General features: G+C 43.9%; 1 non-coding gene across 1 annotated transcript; it reads left to right on the plus strand.

Moving 5' to 3' along the window:
- Positions 1–6,686: 6,686 nt before the first annotated feature.
- Positions 6,687–6,759, plus strand: TRNAF-GAA (transfer RNA phenylalanine (anticodon GAA)). Its single transcript has one exon. It is a non-coding gene; the product is annotated as a tRNA-Phe (tRNA).
- The last annotated feature ends 4,025 nt before the right edge of the window (positions 6,760–10,784 follow it).

Consider the following 10,784-nt stretch of genomic DNA (forward strand, 5'->3'; position numbering starts at 1 on the left):
CTTCTCCCACCTAGAAATGCCTGCTCAGGTGTTCACCTAGGACACAAGGGTCCAACTAAGAAGGGATCTGAACTCACTTCACCCAGGCTGGCCACCCTGCTCACCCACCCTGAGAGTGCTTTATTTCTTTACTCAGTCCCATAGACAGAGAGTTTCCCCATCAAGCCCTGCTAGGCCTGGATGTACTTGGCAGAGTGCAGAGGAGGCCACAGAGGCTCAAAAGATAATTACTCAAGAGCTGCTACAGAGGGTCCTGCTTAATCTCTGAAAAGGCACCTTCCTCCCCTTAATTTGGGGTCTAAACAACCAGCATAGGACTTCTTCCTTCTTTCTTCCTTCCTCCCTTTCCTCCTTCCTTCCTTCCTTCCTTCCTTCCTTCCTTCCTTCTTTCCTTCCTTCCTTATCTCCTTCTCTCTCCAAATATTTGTGCAGATTGGCTGTGGCATTTAGAGCAGCTAAAATTATCTCAAATATCTCCACTGTTTTCTTTTGTTCTCTTTTTCTTTCCGTCTCTTTCCTTTCAGGCAGCTGGAGTACATTCTTTAGACACTCTTTAAAGAGAAGAGAAAAGAAAAACGCTACCCCAAATACACAAGAGCTAGGACTCGTGTAGCTTCAGTTAGGCTTTATTTAGAAACATGGATGAAATGGATGATGTGAAAAATATGAAAAAATCTGTTAGTCCAGTCTTCATCCACAGGAAGCAGGAGAGTAGTCTTACTCACGTAGTTCACCACAGTGAACCTTTGTGGTTCACAGGTCTGCTGGAGCTGTGGAAGAAAGGGCTAAAGGATGGTGCTCTGATTTTGGGGTCACGCTTGGTACTGTAAGGTAGGTACATCATAGTGCTGCTGTGCTCTGGGATGTTTCCCTTGCCTGCCCACATGTTCATCATAACAATATCTGGCCCTTTTTATTGACCCCTCAGCCTTGCAAATTCCCTGTCAATCTGTTCTGGGAGAGAAAATTCCTTCCCAACATCAAATTTGGCAGCTGCCTCATTCCTGTGCCTGACAGCATGAATCACCAGAGTTAAGTAACGAACCCATTTATACATCAAGATACCATCACTGTCCAAGCAACCATTCTTATGCTTTTCAATGTGAAGCCAATTACTGTGGATTCTGCCTATACTCATTCCCCCTCTTTTGTTCCCTAGTTTTCCTCCCAGTAACTTCTGGATGTTTTGCAAAACAAAGAAAAACTTCAGAAGGGGTCTGGGATGCTAGTCAGACTTGGAAAATATTTCCCAACTCTCAAGAAGGGCTGTTTACTACTAATTTCGTGAGTTTCTGGGAAACCTCTCAGGGAATCTCACCAAAGCGTGTTTGGCAAGAACAAGTGGATTGCTAATGAGGTAGTGTGCCACCTGGTTCGTGTATTATTATATACCTACATACCCCCACACACTTTAATGCACCTGTTATTTTTACAAGAGTTTTCTTAGTGTTGTTTTTCTGCCTTCTTAGTATCCATTTTATTGCTCTGGTCTATTGACAGTTATTTAAAAAGCGATTCCTGAATGCATTTGGTTTATCCTTCTGAAAATGCAGTTTTGGTGGATTGAACTGGCAGTGGGTGATCCATCTTGAAAGAAAGATCTGGGGAAAGCACAGTGCACGCTGAGTTTGTATAGGCAGAATTGGATCCCCAAATGTTGTTCAGCCTGAGAAATGCAAACGGACTTGTATGCTGAGCAAAATGCAGGATAGCAATATTCGGGAATTGGCACAAAACAAATTTAGGCTGAAACTTGTGTCTCTCAGTGCTTAGCTCCAAGGCAAAACTCTCAGACTAGGTGTTCTCCTGCTGTCTGGTCAGCCTGGGTCCATGCAGGACACAACTAAGGAGATGGCTGTTTCCCTCTCTTTTCTGCGCAGTAGCTGAGGTACCCTCATAAAGCTCAGAAAGTTCTGCCTTAAATACCTTCCTTTGTCTGACTGGAAACAAGAATTTGATGAACACAGACCCCTGCTTTTCCAAATTGCCCCACCACCCTGAGTGAAATACATTCAAGGTCTCTCAGGTCTCTCTCTTTGTATAACAGTCACTGGAGCAAACACTAAAACATAGTTTTCTCAGAAAAGAGTGATTCAGACTTGGGTGGAACTTAAATTCCAGGTCTGGGATTCGTTCTGACCATGTCTCCCTACCAGTGAGTATTTGGGTATTTCACTACAGGGCAAATTGCAAATTTTCACCCAGATCTGGATAATATCTCTTAGGCAGCAGTGGGACCACAGCCTACTCCTCTCCATCCAATATATACACTTCAAGCGCAAGGGATACTGCGTGTAAGGACAGAGTTGTTATTCATAGCCTGGATTCCTAAAAGCCAAACCTTAAATGAAAATTTTAAAGAAGCCCTAGTGACAACTCCCCTCCCCAAAGGATGGGCTAACAATTTCAGCATCTTTTAGACATCAGACTTAAGGAGAAAGAAGAAAAGGGCTATGGGAAAGGCATAATTTGGCAGCCAGGCTTCATTTACTGTATTTTTCAAAGATGTATTGATCTCTCCAGAATAACAATTGAGTTATCTCAGGCCCCATATTCCATCTTCTTTAATACATCTCCTCACAGCTTTTGCAGTGGGTAGCAAGCACCCATGGTCCCCTTTGTGTGATTATCTCACTCTTTCCCTAACATATTAAACTGTCATCAAAGACAAGATTGCAAACATAGTTTGTTTTCTACTGGAGCCTTATATTTCAGAGCTATTGCTGCTGCTGTTGCATATTTTGTAGAATTTTTTTTCAAGCAGGCCATTTTTGCTAATGGACTCACTTGGGGGTCTGTTAAACTGCAGGGAAAATGGAGACAAGCAACCTTCCTGCTGGGAGACCTTTGCAAACCTCAAGGAACCTTTTTCAGAAACAGGAGTTCATGTTCTTAATGAGATCATTTTCAGAAAAGTCTGGAAAAAGAGAAAGAAGAGAAAATAGCGACAGCAAAATAGAGATAATCACTAAAACTGCTTTTCAAGTAAACCAGAAGCCCACTCAGTGTAATGAGAGAGAAAAATGTCAAGAAACCTAAAGGAGGAACATGTGCTTTATTTGACATCAGAGCCAAGTCAGTATGTGAAAAGCAATAGTATCTCGACCCTGCAGTTTTCTGTCACTCTTCTGATGCAGATAGCTAGATTAAGAATGGAGAAATAGGACAAAATCCCATCAGTGGCATAGTTTGGTGCCAGGAAATCTGCACTGAAAACCAAGATTTATGACAAACCTAATGTGCTGAGTTGGGCAGAAAAGGTCAAATCTCTGTACTTCCATCTGGTTGATGTATTGACCCCCATTAAAAAAACCCAAAAAAACAACAGTGCACTCAGCAAGGAGTGATTAATCCACACTGGCCTACCAAGGTCAGCTTCATGCTCTTGAGGTGCCTAGACACATCAGCTGTTGGGAGATGCATTCGGTGGTAGCTTTCTGCATGGATGTAATGTGACAACTTTTGAAAGCAGCATCCGGCTGATGCCAGATGGATACTTTAAAAAGCACAGGCAGAGCAGCCTTGAGTGACAGAAAAACTGGAAGAATGAGAGAAGAGGAGAGAAAGTAAGGACAGAGGGATCTTCTGTCATCTGACATGGCCAAAGCCTCGAACACCTGTGTGGGAGTGGTAGATCAAACAGTTGGCTGATGGCATGAAATGACACCTCCAGCACACCTCTGCCCATCACGACAATGTGGTTTAACAGGCTGACACTTTCCTGATGTCTCAAGAATCTAGGGTATGAGTATAACGAGGTGTAAAGAAGATGTACAGAAGAACTTCTAGCTTAAAACCCAGTCTGCAACATTTTCCATGAGTTGATACCTATACAAGAGTATAACAACAGAAAAGAAGAATGTGGCGCTGTATCACCAGATACTCTCCTAATCTCCAGAGATTTGTGGCTCAGGCACTGCCTGAACCAAAGCAGATAGTTTTGTATTTGCACACTCTTCATGTTTTTTTTTTTTTTCTTCCAGTCATCTTTTAAATGTCTGTACACTTTGGGGATCTGTAATATCCTGAGGCAGGGAGTTGCACAGATAACTAGATACTATGTAAAAAAACTCCTCCTTTTTCTTTGTTCTGAACTTAGCATTTAGAAACATAAAAGCATAGAATGGTTTGGGTTGGAAGGGACCTTAAAGATCATCTAGTTCCAACCCTCCTGCCGTGAGCAAGGATACTTTCCACTAGACCAGGTTGCTCAAAGCCCCATCCAACCCAATCCAACTTGATGATTTCTACTGAAAACCCTTAGTTCCTGCATCAGAAGAGACAATAACCAGTCAACACACAATGACTTCTCTCTAGATGCTACAATATCCTTCCCTTTAACCTTTCTTTTTCCAAACTGAATAAACACAGTTTACATGGCCATTCTTGTTGTAAAAGTGACTTTATTCACTCTTTCCACTGGTTAGTTTTTTTCCACAGCCTTTCTTGGACAAGGACTCCAAATCAAACCAGACAGTATTCGAGATGTGAAACAGAAGGTTTTGCAGTGGGAATGAGGACAGTTGAGAGAGGACAACAGAGAACTTGGTGTATGAAGAACCCATGCTATATAGCTCCTCTTGAGGCAAAGGACACACAAGTGACCTGAGGAAACCACCAGAAGGAAGTGAAAGGTGAAGTACAAGACTACCTACCTATGAGAAAGTTTCTGGCATAGGGGGCCAAAGTGGGGATAGAGATAGAAACAGGGACAGTCTCATTGAAGGAAATAAGTGGCATGGGGAAGGGGGCTTTTCCAGCAGGAAATTGCGGTGGCTGTCTCTTTTTCATGACAGTGGATAGCTGTCAGAGGAGTTTTCCCAAATCTCTGCATTTGCATAGTGCAGCACTGGGCTGGACATGTGTGTGGTAAGGAAGAATTGTCCACCTCTCTGACTCGAAACAAAAACACTACCTTCTAAAGCAGCAATTTTGACCAGGCAGCCAGAGCAGTCATCCCAACTTCACTCCTCTTTCCACTTCATTCACTCCCCATACCCGAGCTGCCTATGGAGCTCCAGCCTTTATCTCCGAGTTGTGCCAGAAGGACAGATTGAATTTCCTTCTCTTCAATGAGGGAAAGTCTAAGCTTTCACCTTCTTCCATATGACATGTTAAACTGGCAACACAAGTCTTCCTTCTGACAACTTTGCTCATAGGCTTTCACTTGTGATGCTTTACCATCTGAATAAGCCAACTTCCCAGCAAGTCAGCTTCTCAATTTTCCAATTTAACTGAAATGTAGCACTTCGATCAAGGCTTGTTCTTTACCAGATCCTTCACTTCATCATTTCCACCAGCACTGCTAGCATCTGCAAAGTGGTAGCATAGCTCTTCTTTCAGTAGGAATTTTGTACCCAGCTGAAGCTGGAGTATTTCTAGCAAGGCAGAGTGGGTTGTCAAATACCACAGTTCTCATGTTGGGATCATTTCTTTCTGTCTGAGGAAAGCAGGAGAGAAACAGAAGCACTTTGTTTTCTGCAGTTACTTTCCTTGACAAGGAGAAAGATGGTGAAGCTAAAATGGGACAGCTGGAAGGGCAGAGCTTTGTCACAGGTAAGCCAGGCTTCCACACAAGCTGACCTGGAATGTTGCCCTTTCTTAGGCAAAAACCTACAGGTGACAGCCATTCTCATTCAAAGATCTTTGATAGTTGTTGACCTTACTGTTCTTTGATAGCTGGTGTTTGGGACAGGTGTTTAAACGTAGACTTGATGACTGATCCAGAGACAGATGCTGAACAACTATCATGTTCTTCCAGCTTCTTGCATATGGCTCAAGAGGAAGGGACTTCAGCCATGGTCACATGATCTCCTATGAAGTATCTCCCCATGCCATTTTCAGAGACTGGACTACAAGGACCATGAATCTGACCTAGGAGTGCACATTTTCTTTTCCTGGGTGACTGGTGCTTTTTAAAAGGTCCAAGAGCATTAAAGCCTTCATTACCAGGCTGAAAGATGTGAAATGGGTCATGAAGAAAGTCTACAGTCCTCTGGAGCTGTGGGACAGCTGGGATAGCCTAAGGTATCCCAAATAGTACTGAATGTTTATAGTATATCCCAAATAGTACTGAATATTTAGGCAACCTGAATGGCGTTCTTTCAGTGGGATTATATTTGAGATGAAAGGCATGGTTCTGTTGCCTGCAAGACAATAGGCAAGTCAAACTCCACCCAAATCACAAGTCCCTCTCTGCTTTATTTGTAGGGGCACTGTTTCTGCTTAGCAGACTAAGAAGGAAGGCTGGGACAGTAGTGAACTCAGGAGAAACACCTACAATGTCAAGAAGAAAAACACAGAATAGTCTCCCTGCTATATTCTCCCAGCTCCTATCAATCTGTAGATTAACGACTTCTCAAACTGAAGAAGAAGAAAGCTTTTAGGATGATGCATGTGTAACACTTTCTGATGAAACTCATTTTCTGCATTTCTCTCACTGCTTCTGAAACCCTTTGTAGTGCAGCCATGCACAAAGTCCCGTGGAACGCCTGGATAGGAAAAGACTCAGGACCATCTCATTAACATATATAAATATTTGAAGGGAGAGTATAAAGAAGATGAAGTCATGCTTTTCTCAGTGCTGTCCAGTGGCAGGATAAGAGTCTAATGTCCATTGTGAATAGTAAAAGTCTGAGTGATAATTATGTTCCAGCAGGTTTTATGAAAATTAGCACCACAACAGGGCTGAAGTAGCTCAGCTGGGAGAGCGTTAGACTGAAGATCTAAAGGTCCCTGGTTCAAACCCGGGCTTCAGCAGTGTTTTCTTGCAGGTTTCTATGGCCAGTGCTGGGCTCCTCAGTACGAGTGACACTTGGACATACAGGAGAGTCCAGTGAGGGACCATGATGATAATGAAGAGACTGGAACATCTCATCTATGAGGAGAAGCTGAAAGAACTGTTCAGCCTGGAGAAAACAAGGCTTAGGGGGAACCCTGTCAGTGTGTTCGAATAACTGAGGGAAGGATGCAAAGAGGATGGAGGCAGTGGCCACACTTCTCAGTGATCTCCAGTGACAGGACAAGAGGCAATGGGCACAAACTGAAACACAGGAGGTTCTCTCTGGACATCAAGAAGTACTTTTTTACTGTGAGATTGACTGAGAACTGGGACAGGTTGCCCAGAGAGGTTGTGGAGTCTTTATCTTTGTGGATATTGTAAAGCTGCCTGGACACGGTCTTGGGTACCTGGTTGTCAGTGGCCCTGATTGAACAGGGGGTTGGACCAAATAACCTCCAGAGGTGCCTTCCAATCTCAGTCATTCTGAATCTATTAAACAGGGACAGTTTTACAATTCAAGGACTTCAGCAGAAATAGCTATATAAAGGGGTTTTTTGTCCCCTCAATCTTGAGCTGCCTGTTTCTACTCCTATGTAATGGACTGCCCCATAAAGAGGTAGTAACGTTGGCCTACTGGCTTATGGTGTCATGCAGGAAATTGAAATTGTGATTTGGAAAAAAAAAATACCCCATCAAAAAGAGTAGTTTGAATCACAGCTGACCTTGAAGAAAATCCTCTCCCTAACATTTGTCTTTTTTCAGCTGAAGAGTTCTGGTTTATCTACTTATTGCTCACAGTGAAACAGCTCCAGATCTCTGATGAATCTTTCTACCTTTTCCTGAACTACTATGCACACACTGGCCTTTTTAAGATATTAGCATTCAATGTAGAGACACTCCAAAGAGTTCTACAACTGAGTAACTGTGTTTTCTGTTTTGTTCTCCAACCCTTTCTGACTAATTTCTGATCTATGGACTCCTTCAGGCAAACAGCAGGACAAGACCTGAGTTGCCAGTTGTCCAAAAAAAAGAAGTGAGAAGCAGTGAACATTTGATTATTGATTTCTCAAAGATCAACCCCAATATCATCTGGTCTTTGCCCCATAATCATAGAATCATAGAATCGTTTTGGTTGGAAGAGATCCTCAAGATCATAGAGTTCAACCACTAACCTAACACTTGCACTAAAACATGTCCCTAAGAACCTCATCTACACATCTTTTAAACACTTCCAGGGATGGTGACTCCACCACTTCCCTGGGCAGCCTGTTCCAACGCCTGATAACCCTTTCCATGAAGAAATTTTTCCTAATATCCAATCTAAACCTCCCCTGGTGCAACTTGAGGCCATTTCCTCTCATCCTAATAGGACAGAGACCTCTTCTTTCTTCCTTTCATTCTCATGGTGCTCCTTAACCTCTGGATGTAACACTATCAGATCCTGTTGCACTTCCCTGATGAGGATGTGAATAATGACTTGTGTATAAGTCAATGACATCATGACCGGCTTATGCCTTGAAGAGATACCGTGGGTCACACTGCCTCTGTCAACAGACACCACCCACTAGCAGGTAGGGTCAGAACATGCATTGCCCTCCTGCATGACTGAAAAAATATTACAGCCACTGACCCAGTGTAGCCCTTTGCAGACCTGATGCCCTCAGGTGAGACCCCCTGACTCAAGGATACACTAGGTAGAAAATGGCCCTTTACTCCTACTGTCTATGCCTGCATCTAAATTAGGGATGAGCTTCCTGGTCCTCAGATTAGATGAGAGCAGGTCAGAGCCCCCTGCATGGTATATGTGCAGGATTAAATTATATCAAATTTAGTAAATGTCTTGGGCCTCTTTTTGTTATGAAAACAGACCTCAGGCAGTTTTGTATGTACATCCCAGACATTGCTCTCAGGTTTAAGAACAGCTTACACACTGTGGCTGTGTTGAACTGCTCTGGCCTCATCTACCGTACTGGAGAAATGAAGCCTTGGGCATCAAGGGCAAAAAGAAATCAAATACTAGACACACTGATTGTGAGTTAGAGAGGAGCGGGGTGGCACAGGTTTAGCGTTCAAGTAGTCCTGCTAAACAATATTTTGGCCTGATGCAGGACTCAAGGTTTAACAAGTGTGCTGGAATTCTAAATAAAGCTAGTGCTTGAGCCTGAGCACTGCCCAGTGTTCCTCCGCACTGTTTAAATTTGCCAACTTGTGCCCTCCCAGGCAATGTCCAGACATAGTTTGGCTATAGCAGGGAGCAGGAAACATTCCCAAGAGGTAGTTTTGACACAGTCATAGAATCATAGAATAGTTTGGGTTGAAAGGAAGCTTCAAAGCTCATCTAGTCCCACCCCTGCCATGAGCAGGGACATCTTCACGCAGATCAGGTTGCTCAGGGCTCCACTCAGCCTGGCCTGGGATGTCTCCAGGGATGGGGCATCCACCACCTCTCTGGGTAACCTGGGCCAGGGTCTCACCACCCTCAGTGTGAAAGATTTCTTCCTCATGTCTAGCCTGAATCTGCCCTCATTTAGTTTAAAACCATAAGTAATCTATTTCTGCTGAGACAACGGAGGGAAAAGATATTAACACCGTGAAAGATGGGCCCTACCAGATGGCCTTAGTCCCATCAAGCAGGACAGACCAGTTGTATTTGCCTTTGGGATTATAACTCTCCCTACAGAGGTCTTGGTGTTTCCCATCACCTCTCTCCTTGGTAGCCAGCCACCAGCACCCTTACCTCAGGCAGTCTAGAAGGTCCTGCCATAATGAAGATAAGTATTTGGAGAAAAGCTTTATTATGGGTTCTTGAACAGATAAAACACAGCCAGTTGAAGAAGTCCCCTGAACTTAAACCAGTCAAAAGGTAAGAGAGATTTTTAGGGCTGCAAGAGATTTGGGAAACGATATCATGTGCATTTACCCTCTTTTTACTCCTTCTGAGGTATCTGTTCATGGACAATATCAGAGGTTGTGTGACCTAAGTGGTGACTGTTGTTCACATGAAGGTGTTAGTGACTGCTGGGCTTGCTCACCTCTAACATGGCTACAGTCCAGAACAAGGAGGTAGCTGTAATTAAATTGCTTTGGAGCCTGATCCAGAGCTGTGGGAAGACAAAGGAAAGGCTCCTGCTGATGCTAGTAATCAGGTCCCCATGTTCACACTGCAGAACATAAAGAAATCCCCAGAGACCATAACGCAGTGCTGCCAGAAGCGATGAGAGCAGCTTATTTGCCTGCTCTTTCTCCTGATGACCTGGTCCCCTCCTGACTGAAACAGCTTCGACTCAAGCCTCAGTGCCAAAAGTTGCCAAGTTTCATTGTGTTTGGCTCAAAGAAGGGTTAAAAGCATCCCCTGTGTGAGGGAAGGCGCGGGATGAATAACGGTGGTGGGCGGCAGGCAGCGCGGGGGCAGCTGCCCTGCCTGCACCTTCCCCCAGCCCACACACATCCAGCTGCCTCCTCTCGCTGCCGTTCAGGTCCCTTCGGCATCAGAACCCCCACATTGATCAATCAGCACATATCAAACCCTGATAATCATCCCTCCCTGAGCCCCTGTGCAGGGCTGCTCCAGTCTGCAGCTCTCCTCCACAAATACAGCTCTGCCAAGTACCCTTCAGCTCTGATTTTTTTCTTTTTTTTTTCTATCGATCTCTGCCTCTTAATGCCTTCAGCCCCAATTTGCTGCTGCTGTCCTTCTCCCCCATCTTCATGACATTTCTCTCCACCTTTCCCACCAAGAGCACTGGCATGAATTAGTCCACGCACATCAGCCCTGACTGCACAGCACCAGAGCTGTATCTCACTGCTGAAAGACCTGAAACTGCATGGAAAGAGCAGACAGATAGGTAAATGAGAAATACTCAGCTGGAGGTTAAAACTCTTTCTTCCAGGAAGAGAAAAAAAGAAAAAGAGGAAAAACAAAAGAAAAAGAAAAAAAAAAAAAAAGGAAAGGGAAAGGGAAAGGAAAAGAAAAAGAAAAAAAAGAAAAAGAAAAAAAAGAAAA

The sequence above is a fragment of the Caloenas nicobarica genome, chromosome 2, assembly GCF_036013445.1.
Source record: "Caloenas nicobarica isolate bCalNic1 chromosome 2, bCalNic1.hap1, whole genome shotgun sequence".
Lineage (NCBI taxonomy): Eukaryota > Metazoa > Chordata > Aves > Columbiformes > Columbidae > Caloenas > Caloenas nicobarica.